Source organism: Portunus trituberculatus, chromosome 40, assembly GCF_017591435.1.
Source record: "Portunus trituberculatus isolate SZX2019 chromosome 40, ASM1759143v1, whole genome shotgun sequence".
NCBI classification, from domain to species: domain Eukaryota; kingdom Metazoa; phylum Arthropoda; class Malacostraca; order Decapoda; family Portunidae; genus Portunus; species Portunus trituberculatus.
The window spans coordinates 21,999,472-22,014,471 of record NC_059294.1 but is presented as its reverse complement, the minus strand read 5'-3'; the positions used below and the strand labels follow the sequence as shown (position 1 = coordinate 22,014,471).

Genomic DNA, 15,000 nt, shown 5'->3' with positions numbered 1-15,000 from the left:
CGAGAACAGGATGGAAAAGTTTAAGGAAAGAAAGAAGGGCAGAGAGGAAGACTCAATCACACAACGCAGGAGGCGAGGAAGTGAAGGTGATGTGGACAGGTGTTGTGTGTGATTAAAGTGATACGAGAACACAAGGAATGGGAGAAGGAAGAAAAGGAGGAGGAGGAGGAGGAGGAGGAGGAGGAGGAGGAGGAGGAGGAGAAAGAAAAGGAAAAGATTAAAGTGATACAATAAGACGAGGAATAAGAGGAAAAGAAGAAGAAGGAGAAGAACAAAAAAAGGACAAAAACAAGAAAAATAGCAAGAACAAGATAATGACGATGATGATGATGACGATGATGATGATGATGACGAAAAAGTCCAACAAAAAACATTCACAACAACAAGACAATGAAGAGAATGAGAGGCCTAACAAGAACAACAAAGAACAGAAGAACAAGAAGAACAAAAAAAATTGCTGTAGAAAAGAAAAAAAAATAAGATTGTACAGTATGAAACAAAAAAATAGAAAAAAAAAAACAGGCCAACGATAACTAGGACAAGAACAAGTACCGTACAAATAGCGAAGAGAGAAAGACGAATAGAAAGAGAAAGAAGAAAGGAAAGAAGTGTGTAGAATCAGGAAAAAAAAAAAAAGGGAAAGTACACTCGAAAATAGAATATACAAGAAACAACTGAAAACGGTCCACAAAAGGGAACGAATGAGCCGAAACGAAGCAGGATTGGGCAGAAACGGAGAGATTCCTTCGAGACTTCGCAGGATTGGGCGGAAACGAAGAAAATTGGCCGGAAAAAAGAAGGGATTGGGCGGGAGCAGGAAGGAAGGCTTGAGCGAACCCTCCCGTCTTGGCTCCTCTCCACCACTACCACCACCACCACCACCACTACCACCGCCGCTGCTGCTGCTGTTGCTACTAGAAGTCATTAGGGAATATAGCAAAGGTCACGAGCAACTGATCCTCCTCACCCTGACTCCCCTGCGAGCCTCAAACAACACTCCTTCCTCCACCGCAGCAGTAACGCGGTAACACATAGTACCACCACCACAGCGAGAGAGAGAGAGAGAGAGAGAGAGAGAGAGAGAGAGTGCGCTTCATTGAGAATTTTTCGTGAAAGTTGATACTCATGGTCTTTTTATTGCTGTTATTATTATTAGTAGTAGTAGTAGTAGTAGTAGTAGTAGTAGTAGTAGTAGTAGTAGTAGTAGTACCTATATCATCATCGTTGTCACCGTCATCATTATCATCACCATCAACTCCGTCAAACACTTCTTCACTACAAACGTTATCACCACCATCACCACCACCACTAACACAACACCACTTCCTGCACTCACCACCATACACCTTCCCATACACACACACACACACTCACCAAGCACAAGCAGCTCACAATCCAGCTAAGACTGAAAGAAAGAGTACCTACTTAGAAAACCACTCGTCTTGAAAATCAGCTTAAGAAGTTTGAACACATTACATAGAACAAGCTAGATCTCTTTCACTATTTCCACTCGCTCTCTTCCATTCTCAGGACAACTCCCATTACAACCACTTTTCCGTTATCGTCCACCCTTCCACCAACCACTCCTCTCCACTTCACTCCTAAGCTCAATGTGACTCCATGTTTCTTTTCTTCTTTACTCGTTTTTTTCCTCCTCACTTCACCATAAATCCTGTCACTACCACTTTTCAACTTTCATCCACCCTTCCATCCATACATCCATTCACGAGCCAGCCATCCACTCCTCAATTCCACTCATTACATACTCATAATCCACCGCTGGGTAAACTTATCATAGCACAAAACACTCCACAGTATATATCCACTAGTCACTTCCTTTCACTCCACTTCTAAATGCACCGTTCCCGACATCCTCTCCTCCTTCACTCCACCACTACCATGGCAACTTCCACAGACCGCCTGTATCTCCCCTCCGCTGTCACATCCACCATCTCAAACCAAAACCTCAATAATTCTCTCAGTGTTATTCTCCCAAGCACTCTGTATTGTTATCTAAATAGCTCCAAATGTTCGCTCCCCCTCTTGCCCTTATTCAACCATCCTCCTCTCTTTCCCTCTCTTTCTGTGCTCCTTCCTCCCTCTCCCTCCCTCTCTCTCTCTCTCACTCTCTCTTGTCTCCAGCGGGCGGAAGTTTGTCTAGGGGTTTAGCGCGCATTACTATCGTATTTTGACACCGGTAAGGATGCCTCATTACTTTTAACAATCCCGCCCTCGCCCCCTTCATGTCGCCCTTATCGCCTCGGGGTAAACACGCAGACCTCCTCCCACCCTTCCGCCTGCTCGAGATCGTCCCGCTAAGAATATTCTCCATCAGACTCAGATAGAGGTAGGTAGGTAGGTAGGTAGGTAGGTAGGAAGGAGAGAGAGAGAGAGAGAGAGAGAGAGAGAGAGAGAGAGAGAGAGAGAGAGAGAGAGAGAGAGAGAGAGAGAGAGAGAGAGTTTAAACCGAAATTAACAATGATTCAATTCTTTCTCTTCACAGTCTCTCTCTCTCTCTCTCTCTCTCTCTCTCTCTCTCTCTCTCTCTCTCTCTCTCTCTCTCTCTCTCTCTCTCCCGGTCCGAGGGATTTGGCACACTCGCGTAACTTTTTCCCCTGGGATAATAAAGCTCCTAGTCGCTACCGCTTGCCCGAAAAACTCCCTTAGGGCACCACGCCTTAAGGACGACATCCCTGGACAGGCATCACAAGAGGGAAGGAAGGAGAGAGAGAAAGACAGAGGCAGACGGGAGGCACAGGGGGGAAGGAAGGAGGCTGCCGGTACTCCCCACTCCGGTGATAATAACATGTCCTTGCCTGGGGAGTGGCCGGGAGCAAAAGGGGACTTGTGGCTCTGTGTTAGAAGGTCCATTTTGGAGAAGAAGACTCGCGCGGACTTAGCACATTGGTATTCGCGGTGAAGGGATAAGCTCTTCATCTTGAACGGGAACCTTGGAGTCCTTGACATGTGGATAGAATTTTGTGAGGGTTTGTGGGCTGCTAAGTAGGCGGGGAGGGACGGAGAGAGAGAGAGAGAGAGAGAGGGATGGAGAGAGAGAGAGAGGACGGGTGTTTGTGTGCGTGGTTAATGTGTGGTTAGTGCGGTGGTGGCTGGCAGGGGGGTGGTGATTAGAGGCGTGAGGGTGATGAGTGGTGGGTATATCGTGTGTGTGTGTGTGTGTGTGTGTGTGTGTGTGTGTGTGTGTGTGTGTGTGTGTAGGTAATAATTGGGTAATGTGGTTTAGCTGGTTAACGCAGGTGATTTAGTGTTGTGTGTGTTCGTGTGTGGGTATGTGAGTGTGGGTGGGTGGGTGGATTGAGTAGGGTGTGTGTGTGTGTGTGTGTGTGTGTGTGTGTGTGTGTGTGTGTGTGTGTGTGTGTGTGTGTGTGTGTGTAAGGCGTGAGCGGCAAACATTCCCGTGTGATTGTTGATGGTTACGTTACGTTGTGCTGCTCGCTAAACAGGTGGTGATGGCTGGGTAATTATTGCTGATTCACCTGCACACACACACACACACACACACACACACACACACACACACACACACACACACACACACACACACACACACACACACACACACACACACACACATGGAGATGGTCTGGATTATTCCTACACCATTCATTTCAAAATTCATATATAGACTTACTTATCAACAATTACATAAACTACTCTGATACTTGAAATCTTTTACTATCCCCATTTTTTGGATGCTTAATTTTCTTATGTATATTTTCGCCTCAACCCTAGAATTGAAAGTAAATAGTACCTTATTGCTAGTAGTTAGTATAGTACCATTAGCATTTGCATCCTACATTCACAAAAGTACAATTAGTTGACAAACACGTAGAAAAAATATCATAGTGTCCCTTGTTACATAACGTATATAGAAAACAGTGAGATAAGGATGAAAGTGTGTGTCTGTATGTGTTTCACTGTTTGATCTGCTGCAGTCTCTGACGAGACAGCCAGACGTTATCCTACGGAACGAGCTCAGAGCTCATTATTTCCGATCTTCGGATAGGCCTGAGACCAGGCACACACCACACACCGGGACAACAAGGTCACAACTCGATTTACATCCCGTACCTACTCACTGCTAGGTGAACAGGGGCTACACGTGAAAGGAGACACACCCAAATATCTCCACCCGGCCGGGGAATCGAACCCCGGTCCTCTGGTTTGTGAAGCCAACGCTCTAACCACTGAGCTACCGTGTGTGTGTGTGTGTGTGTGTGTGTGTGTGTGTGTGTGTGTGTGTGTGTGTGTGTGTCAAGCTGCATTAATTACCTGTACATAATTGGATGTCGTGCCTCCGAGAGAGTGATTGTGGTCAGTGTTTGGTTTGAGCTGCGGCCGAGCGGTTGAAAAGTGAGTATTGAGTTGTCACAAGCTGCGGTTACGGTGATGAGAGAGAGAGAGAGAGAGAGAGAGAGAGAGACACGGACAGACAGAGGATGCCTTCGAAGTTACGCCATAAAGGAAAAGGGGACCAGAGGAAGGAAAGGAAGGGAAGAAGGAAGGGAGGGAGAGTAGGTAGGAAGGGGGAGGAGGAGTGAGTGACCTGAGCTCTTCCAAAATCAATACAAAATAGGAGGACCGCAGCCAGCAAGTCTTCCCTTGTCGGCCTCGGGTTCGGAACTTTACGAGGTCAATCATATAGAGGCCGCACCGCACCAAACCGCTTCCCTTCCCTTGCTCGCACACCGCCACGCACCACCACACACCACTACAAATCACTGAACACCACTACACAGAACCACACACCACCACAGACAACCACACACCACTATAAATCACCAAACACCACTACACACAACCGCACACTTCCACATACCACCACACATCACTACAAATCACCAAACACCACTACACACAACCACACACCTCCACAGACCACCACAAATCACCAAACACCACTACATACAATACACACCACCACACACTACCATAAATCACCAAACACCATTACACACAACCACACACCAACACACACCACCACAGACCACCACACATCATCACAAATCACCAAACACCACTATACACAACCACACAGCATCCACCACCACAGCACTGCCTCTCTACCGCTGTCTCATGTCACACAGGAACCCAACATGCAACATACTAAAAGAAATGCGTTTGTAAGCACTTCACCCTCCGCCACGACGCACCACCGCCATACATATCACGGTTTTTCCTTATACCATACCGCATGTATGGTTGGCGCAATGTTGTATACAAATCTGGTATTTCCTTTTTGTTATCTTACCAAAATTTATCATACTGAACACTTAACGGCATTCCACGACGTAGGTAGGGGAGATAGAGAGATGGTTAGGAAGAAAACGAGTGAATGGAATAAATGAAGAAGACAATCTAAAGTCAGTAAAGGGTTTTCGAACGTCAAGCTGATACAACTCCTCCACATTACCTATTAAACCTACATCGCACCGTAACACTACACCGGTACTCCATTAGAAGCACCATTACAACACCGAACACTCTGCATGCTACTCAGTTCAGACCACATTCATATCATCAGACTTCATCAAACTAACGCATCTTCGGCCCACACTACACACAGTACCGTCAGTTGCAGTACATAACCTGCGTAACCTTAGCCACATCATCCTTTCCACCGCCGCACATCACTATTGTCGTGGTACTTTAGGTAATAACATCAAAACACATTGAAAGATTTAAGGAAGCAATTGATCTATACATGTTCATTTCTATCACTCACTCACTGAGTCAATGGAATAATCACATATTGTCATACCACAGCGTCACTACAAAACACCACAGCAAGCCAGACTGCTGCACCACACTATCACATCACGACACATCAGCTTGTCACATCACGCCGCCTATCACAGCCACAAAACACCGGTAACATTAATACACAGAGCCCGCCACGCCTCGCCCGTCCCTCTCTCACCCTTCCTTGCATCACCCCGCGCAATTATTGTTATTCATTGCGTTGAAAACAATTGCAAAACAACACAACTTTTTTTTATAACTGTTTCGCCCACAAAATACATGTAAATCATAAGACAGCTTAGGTAAAGTTACATGACTGGGTAAACTATATTATATTTTGATGGGAAACGAGGCTACTTTTTTTTACTTACTTTTTTCATGTATTGTATGGATTTGGTTAATTCTTCATTTTGGCTGAGTAGTTTCGGCCACGCTGGTGTTGCAATTTTACGGGCGGCCGGACACTCACGATTACTATGCATATAATTCCTATTTCCATAGTTTACATATAAAGAAAAAAATAAAACTGTGGCAGAACCGTATGACTGACTGTGTGTGTGTGTGGGGGGGGGATGACGTTAAACTTATTGCTATGTTTTCTCAGATTTTTATTTCTATATCATTCGCTCTTTGACGCAGAAACATTAAATCATTTATAAACGAGCAGGAAACTCTAGGTGGCCATCGCATTTCACAGGAACTGCCACTTGTAACATTACTGGCTTCCTTTTCCCTTACGTCCTTATGTTCGTTGAAGCTACGTAACAGAACAGTTCTCACGCTAATTACGCAACAGATTACACATTGTCTTCGTTCAGTTCTATACGTAGGTTCACCTCATGCGTGTATCCTTTCGTATCAAAAACTCGACCATTTCCTCTTTTTTTTCCAGTAGTAAGTATCTCCATTCTCTTTTACACGTTTCATATATACTTCTCAACTTACTTCCCCTCTCCCTCCTCCTCCTCCTCCTCCTCCTTCTCTATCTCCTCTTCCTCCTCCTCCTCCTCATCTTTTCCTTCGCCCTAGTCCTCCTTTCCTCCCTCCGTCTCCTTTCTCATCACTGTGCGTCCCTCTCCGTGAAAGGGGTTCAAGTAATAAGTTGTCACCTCCTGTCACACAATGGCCATATTTCTCTCCCTTCCTTCTCTCTCCTCTCCAGCATTTACCTCTGTGCCCTTCTCCGCCTCTTCTTCCTTCTCCCCTCCCTCTCTCCCTTCCGTACCTCAGTTCCTCTTTCCTCCGCGAGCAAGAAAACATGAGAAAGGGAAAGGAACGAAGGAAGTACAAAAGGTGGTGGGAAGAAATATAGAAAATGACAAGAAAAATATGAGTCTTTACGGAAAAGGGGAAAAAAAATGGTACGAAATCTTTAGAAATCCAGATAAAAGGATCTATTAGTTGTAGGATTAGTTGCGTCTACCGGAGAGAAAGTTGAAGAGAGAGAGAGAGATATAGACTGCATGCTTTTCTCTATCAAGTTAGTTTTGCCACCTGAGACTGCACATTAGAGAAAGAGAACCCTTTGACACACACACACACACACACACACAGAGAGAGAGAGAGAGAGAGAGAGAGAGAGAGAGAGAGAGAGAGAGAGAGAGAGAGAGAGAGAGAGAAAGTGGATGATGTTCCCTCCCTCCCTCGGAAAGCTGTCTGTAGCCCTGGAGACAATAACTGTCATCGCCAACCTAAATGACTGTCATCTTTCGGGAGGCGTGCGGCTGTCTGGCTGTGGTGGGCTGTGGGCTGGCTGGCTGTCTGGCTGGCTAACTGGCTTATTGTGGTGGACTGTGACTGGCTGACTGGTTGACTAGCTACAGTTTATTGTTTCTGTCTGACTGGCTGCCTATTGTGGATTGTGGCTGGCTGACTGGCTGGCTAACTGTCTTTTGGTGGGCTGTGGTTGGTTGTGACTGGATGACTGACTGGTTATGGTTAGTTGGCTGGCTGTCTGTGGTAGTGGTGGGCTATGGCTGGTGGTGAGCTGACTGGTTGACTGAGTGGCTGTTCATGGCTGTGGTGTGATGGAGGGTTGAACAAAGCCTTTATGTTGATAATTCCGAGCTTCGTCTCCGTGTCTGCCTCTTTTAATCAACACGTCTCTCTGTATCTATTCTTACGGTGGTTCTCTTGTCCCATCGTCACTCATTAGGTATCATTAAAACCGTCACATTGTAAACTAGACCCTTCATCTGTCCTTGATCGTCGTATAGTGTCATGTATACGAAAAAAACATCCAAGAACGTAATTATTAACACCGTAATTCAGTAGCGCATTTCATTAAGTTGTCACGAAAATATTAATATGATCCACACGTATGTTATGTCAGCCTTTAGTGATCATCGACTGGCAGTGTATGTAGTAGTAGTAAGTGATGGTATTGATCCCTCGCTCGTCTCTACTGACAACAAGTATATGTGTGTTAAGTAAAACGTTCCCCCACACACACATGAACTCTTCCCGTGTTATAGATTTGTTTATTCCCCGCCAGAAGATGAAACGCACTCTTGAGAAACCAATAATTTTCCTTCCACAAGAAAGATCATCCTTGGTAAACTTCACTCGTCTTCCTCCTCTTCCTTCCTTCTCCTTTTTGCTTCCTCTCCTCCTGTTTCTAGGGGAAAAAATCAACTCCAGAGAACCAATTTCTGCCGAGAAACAAAACACTTTTCTTTCTTCTCCGAGACTCCCCTTCCCTCTCTCCCTTCCCTCCCATCCCTCCCTCCCGTCAGACAATCCACCCTCTCCTCCTCTCTTCCACTATGCTCCTCCCTTCCTCCTCCTCCGGCCCATCTTTTTTCCTCTCCCCTCCCCATCTTCAGTCACTCCATCCCTTCCTCCTCCTCTCCCACCACTCCCCAGCTCTTCCTCTTTCCCTTCTGCTCTCCCACACCCCAGGCACTCCCTCTTCACAAAAAAGTGAGCAACCAGCACCGCAAGTCGTAGGTAAATCAATCACGCGTTACCTGTCAGTCCTCAGCGCTGCCCCCTCCCCCCCATCTCTCCTCCCTCACTCAGCCTGACGCAGTGTTACCATCGCATTAGTCAGGCTGGCGCAGTGTTACAACATTTTTCGGACTGACAAGGTGTTATTATTTTCCCAAAAGTAATAGGGTTGTCAGTCTTATCCTCTAGTTTATCTTAGGTTGGTAATTCAGTTGTGTTTCTTTCCTGCGTTTGTCAGTCTAATCAGTGGTATTAATTCTCTCTCTTCTTTCCTCCAGCCTGATGCACTAACGCTATTCCACCAACCTTTCGTCTCTAACCCGATGCATTTGCCTTCCTCCTACAGTCTGACACAGTAAATGCTTCTCCCTCTTTTATTCTTCTCTGTAATATTAATGCCCTTTCTCTCTCTCTCTCTCTCTCTCTCTCTCTCTCTCTCTCTCTCTCTCTCTCTCTCTCTCTCTCTCTCTCTCTCTCTCTCTCTCTCTCTCTCTCTCTCTCCTGTCAGCCTGATTGTCGCATTGTCAGCCTGTCTTCCTCCCTCCCACAAAGAATGATACAGTATTTACAGGCTCACTTTCTCCTCTCTCTCTCTCTCTCTCTCTCTCTCTCTCTCTCTCTCTCTCTCTCTCTCTCTCTCTCTCTCTCTCTCTCTCTCTCTCTCTCTCTCTCTCTCTCTCTCTCTCTCTCTCTCTCTCCCCCAGCCTGGTGCAGTGTTACCAAGCCCAGACTGACGACGCAGTTTACCATTCTCTCTCTCTCTCTCTCTCTCTCTCTCTCTCTCTCTCTCTCTCTCTCTCTCTCTCTCTCTCTCTCTCTCTCTCTCTCTCTCTCTCTCTCTCTCTCTCTCTCTCTCTCTCTCTCTCTCTGAAGCAGTGTTGCCAGTCCCTTCCTCCTCCACGTCCCCTCCTTCACCCTTTCAGTTTGAGGCAGTGTTACCAACAATCCTTTTGAAAATTGGGTACTTGGTTAATTCGATTATTTCATTATCTTTTTTTTTTATTATTTTTTTGGTTATTTTTTTCTTTTCGGTTCTTCTTTTTTCTAATCTTTTGTTGTTTGCCTCTAAATGTGTCTGATTATTTCTGATTTTGTCCGTGTTTATCCAGCTCCTACTCTCTCTCTCTCTCTCTCTCTCATGAAGTAAACAAAACGCAGATCCAAACAGTGCTGACAACGACGCCAAACAGCCAGACAATGTTATGATATGTGCGTTTAGTTGGACGACTTCTTCTATCTCCTCGACGATGACGCAGCTTGTGACCTTAAGTAATAGTGACAGGCAGCGTGACGGTTGTTGCTTCACCAGAATGACCTTAGACGATTTGATCAGATTGAAGTTACAGCGAGAGATTTGAACGATTGTCATTCTTCTTTTTTGTCACTAATGTTTGGAAATATCTCAGCCCTTAACCCTTTGAGTACGTACCATGATGAGTTTTCCTATGCATTCTGGTAACTATTTGGTGATTTTATACAGCTTTAGAAACTCATGTAAGGATTGAAATAGTGATGACTCTGGCCATTAATCTTCTGACCTCCATAGACGCTTCCTAATGTCGATAAAACGGTCTAATCATATCCAAAATTTAAGGTAGAAATGCGATTTAGTACTGATTAACTTACATTAGAGCGCTTTATACTCTATACTGGATTGGAAGGCTTAGTAGTTAAAGCATTAATGTATTGTATAAGTGAAGAAAAAATGTGTTGCGTCTTGCTAGTGTTGTGTGTGTGTGTGTGTGTTTGTTTATACGTGTTGTGTTTTTTTCTTTCAGATTCATGAGCTTTTTTGTGTTTGTTGGTTATTGTTTTATTTTTTTTCTGCCCGGTGGTAAAGACGGTGTTGTGTTTCCTTTTTTGTGATATCGGTGTTTGTGGTGTGTTTTTATTTGGTGGTGATGTTAAGTGGCTTTCTGGTTGTGGTGGTAGTAGCGGTAGTAGAAATAGTAGAAGTAGTAGCAGTAGTAGTAGTAGTTGTTGTTGTTGTTGTTGTTATTGCTGCGCGTGTGTGTGTGTGTGTGTGTGTGTGTGTGTGTGTGTGTGTGTAATTCACCTCGGTCGCCTGCTGGTCACCCAGCCAGTCTTCCCCATTACGGAGCGAGCTCAGAGCTCATAGACCGATCTTCGGGTAGGACTGAGACCACAACACACTCCACACACCGGGAAAGCGAGGCCACAACCCCTCGAGTTACATCCCGTACCTATTTACTGCTAGGTGAACAGGGGCCACACATTAAGAGGCTTGCCCATTTGCCTCGCCGCTTTCCGGGACTCGAACCCGGCCCTCTCGATTGTGAGACGAGCGTGCTAACCACTACACTACGCGGTGTGTGTGTGTGTGTGTGTGTGTGTGTGTGTGTGTGTGTGTGTGTGCTATATAACTTATGTTATTTACTATCAAAGATGTCAGTGGAATGTTTGTTTTTCCTTTATGTGACGAGGATTGACAAGACTTACACATAACAACGCTTCTAGGAATGGCGACAACACATCCAAGAAGGAAAGTGTGTACAAGCATGTCTGCGCTATATGTGTGGCAGGGATTGTGTGCTGTACGTATTAACAGAGGTACAGTGTCCTCGTTCATGTCCACAGTGTTATTAAGAGACCATTGACCACATTTAACCCTTTCACCACTACTATAGATAGTTTTCAGAATATTCACGTAAAACTGTTTTGTGACACTTAACTCTACCACCAAAGTGTCTTGAATAGATACGTACACAGAAAAGAAGAAAGTAATCTCTTATTTTACTTATTTTTTGTATTAGTACCTTAGTGACGTAGTACCTAAAAAAGATAAAAAAAAGCAACATATTCTATTTCTCAACTTAACTTTTGTACCGGTCTCTTGAATTACATAGAGAAAACAAACTAACCTCCCATTCTCCTCCTTTCTTTCTCCAGGCATGCAGAAAAGATGATACTTAACTTTTGTATTAGTACCTTATTCAAGTAGTACCTACAAAAAGATAAAAGAAACCACCTATTCTATTTTTCAACTTGACTTTTGTACCGGTCTCTTAAATTACATAGAGAAGACAAACTAACCTCCCATTCTCTTCCTTTCTTTCTCCAGGCAAGCAGTTCTTTTACAGAGCTCGAAGGAACACAAGAGCAATAAAAGGATCAACATTCCGTACTAATCGTATGGTGATACATAATGGAAACTGTAAAAGTTGCAGCTTCACCATGACTACAAAAAAAAATGTAATGACAGTAAAAAAAAGAAGACAATCATGCCAGTTGACTAGTTAAGCATGACAATACACCCAATCTTCCTTTAGTCACGATAAGAAACACAGTAATGGCTGCGCTGGCAGGCGATTCAAAGACTTACAACAGAAATGACAGATTGTAGCCACTGGTGAATGACGTATTATTGCCGGAATGACAGTAATATTGATAGTGGAAACACGCGGGAAACAACGGTAGCGTCGGCGAGTGCGGTAATGACTGCTGCTGCTGCTGCTAGGGAGGTGATGGCATCGCGCTCGTTGGCAACACTGACGGGGCAAAGGCTAGAGGGCCGCGGAAATCCGGAGAAACCTATTGTCACTTGGGCGGATTAGGGGACTATGACAACACTGCCGGATTACTGAGAGAGAGAGAGAGAGAGAGAGAGAGAGAGAGAGAGAGAGAGAGAGAGAGAGAGAGAGATTTGGTTGAAGGGAAGAGAGGAGGGTGCGGGAGGGTGAAAGAGTGCAGAGGGAATGGGAGATAAACGAGAGAAATTGGCTTGGAAAGGAGAAATTGAGGGAATAACGAAAAGGAGGAGGGAGGAAGGAAGTTTTTCCATCGAGAAACTAAGCGGAAAAAATGTAATGAAGAGGATTTGTACAAGGAATAGTAAAGGGTAGGGCACAAGTACAAGAGAGAGAGAGAGAGAGAGAGAGAGAGAGAGAGAGAGCATAAGAACATAAGTAAAAATTAAAAAGCTGCGAGAGGCTGTCAGACCAACCCGTGGCCAGTCCCTGTGTGAACAAAACTACTTAAATCCTACCCCCGTCCCCATCCATAAATTTGTCTAATCTTTTTTTTTAACGCTTCCAATTGACTCACCACTAACAACATGATCACCAAGTCCGTTCCATTCATCAAGCACTCTGTTAGTGAACCAGTTCCTTCCCATTTCTTTCCTAGCCCTGAATTTCTCATGTTTATACCCATTATTTGTGATTCTATCCTGGTTACTGATTCTAAGAACTTCGCTCATGTCCCCTTTGTTATAACTCCTATAACATCTAAATACTGAGAGAGAGAGAGAGAGAGAGAGAGAGAGAGAGAGAGAGAGAGAGAGAGAGAGAGAGAGAGAGAGAGAGAGATAAAGCAAGGACACACACACACACACACTTGCAGTCAGGCTATGCACACAAACTATTCGCACGATGTAATTGCAAAACAAATAGTATAAAAAGCTTCCACTTAATATCAAGCAAAACGCAGCATTAATTATTCATTGTGTGAATTTTTTCCCCTCTCGCAGAAACGCGCATTAGGTTTTTTTTTTTTGCATCAATAACATTTTTTTTCCTCTCACTCTCTACTGGTAAAAAAAAAAAAAGTTATGAATCAACGGAGCTTCAAATGGACTCTCTAAGGATGAAGTTATGTAACAGGGATGACGATAATAGCAGTGTTAATATTGATGGAAATAATACTCATAATACCGATGAATGTTATGATAATAAAGACAACAGTAATTCATGTCATACTATGAAAACAGTTCATAAATCATAGGAAAATATGAAAGATCAAGAAAAGAAAATCTCGCCATGGAAAAGACAATCAGAAGAGAGAGAGAGAGAGAGAGAGAGAGAGAGAGAGAGAGAGAGAAGAGTAATTGAGGGAGGGAGGGAGGGAGGGGGGGAATGGCTCAGTACTGTAATGGCAGATAATGCCAGTAATGGAATCTTTAATATTAAGAATGAATGCAGGAAAAAAGATGCAGATTCATGGTTGTCATTAGTGAGTAGAAGAAAGAATGGGAGGTTGAAGTTGTATAGTGAAAGGAAGAAGACGAAGTTAAAAGTAAAGAATACGATAAAAAATAAAAGAGGTATTCGAAAGTAGATAATACGATGTAATAAAGAAGCTGAATAAGATAAGTACGATAAGACTAGCATAACGTAAAAACAGACCAGTATATTAAACAAGTTATGAAACTTAAGAAACAACAAAGGAAACGAATAAATGAATGAGAGAAGGGGGAAAAGTGAGATTAGTGAAGGGATCGCAAGGACTACGGGGGATTGAATCTTGATGAATGATAAAGCAAACCACGATTAGAGATTAATGAACGCCTAAAAACAGGTGAGGCTTAATGGGAACTAAAATGAGAAGAAAGATAGATAAAATTGATGATGAAAATATATATTCTTGTTGTTTATAATTGAGGACGTGTACATGGCGATAAAATTTGGAGTTAGTGGATTAACGTCTCAAATAAGCTGAGGGCGAGGCGTGATTCACTTATCTGTGTTCACAATGTATAAAATATCATAGAGAGGAGAGAGTGATGGCCAATACTTTCCATGTCTAGATGAAGTGAGTTATCTCCACAAGTGTTTCCTGCGGGGCAGGGAACTCCGAGTGAACTAAACCTTCAACACAATTTATAGCAATGCTCTCATACTGCATACATTTGACCAACACTCCACCCTCCACAAACTTCAAGTTCACAATGAGCGCTGCGTCTTATCTCAAGAAGTTAACCAAAGTGGACATTACTTAAACCAAAACAGTCAGATTGGATTTGGCTCTCCAAGATAAATCAGTGACATATATTAGGGAGGCTAAGTATTGGTGGTGCCCCGAGGGATGTGTCTGCAGGTTGGCCGATGAATGTGTTCTGTCTAAAGCTGTCAGGAAGTAGGGCGTCTCAATCCCAAATATGCATACTGACGTAGCTTGAAAATGATATAATAATTAAAGATCTTGAAACCAACGTTAAGAATATAATTTCAAAGCCATCATTAATTCAACCTATGCACCAGACTCTATCAAGGCCTGTCAAGCCAAATAAAGACTTACTGAATCATAAATCAAAAGGAAAAATATGTAGAAAAAGCAAGAAATGTTTAAGTCAGTCATTGTTAGGTGCTTTGATTTGGGTGACATGTGTTGATATGAATATTTAGGTGGAGCAGAACAGAGCGTCCCTGTTCTACCTAAGCAATGATAACAGTGGCTATAGGAGCCTTGCACCACCACAGGTGACTGGTGCCATTAAACTTGTCGATAGCTGTGTTTTACTCTTGAAAATCCCCTCGGGCTCTCATAACT

The 15,000-nt window shown here is 43.8% G+C and overlaps 1 protein-coding gene across 1 annotated transcript in view; it reads right to left on the bottom strand.

The window, feature by feature from the left end:
• Positions 1-15,000, bottom strand: part of LOC123516231 (homeobox protein SIX3-like) — a 68,383-nt gene that overhangs the window by 51,784 nt on the left and 1,599 nt on the right. The window lies entirely within an intron of this gene.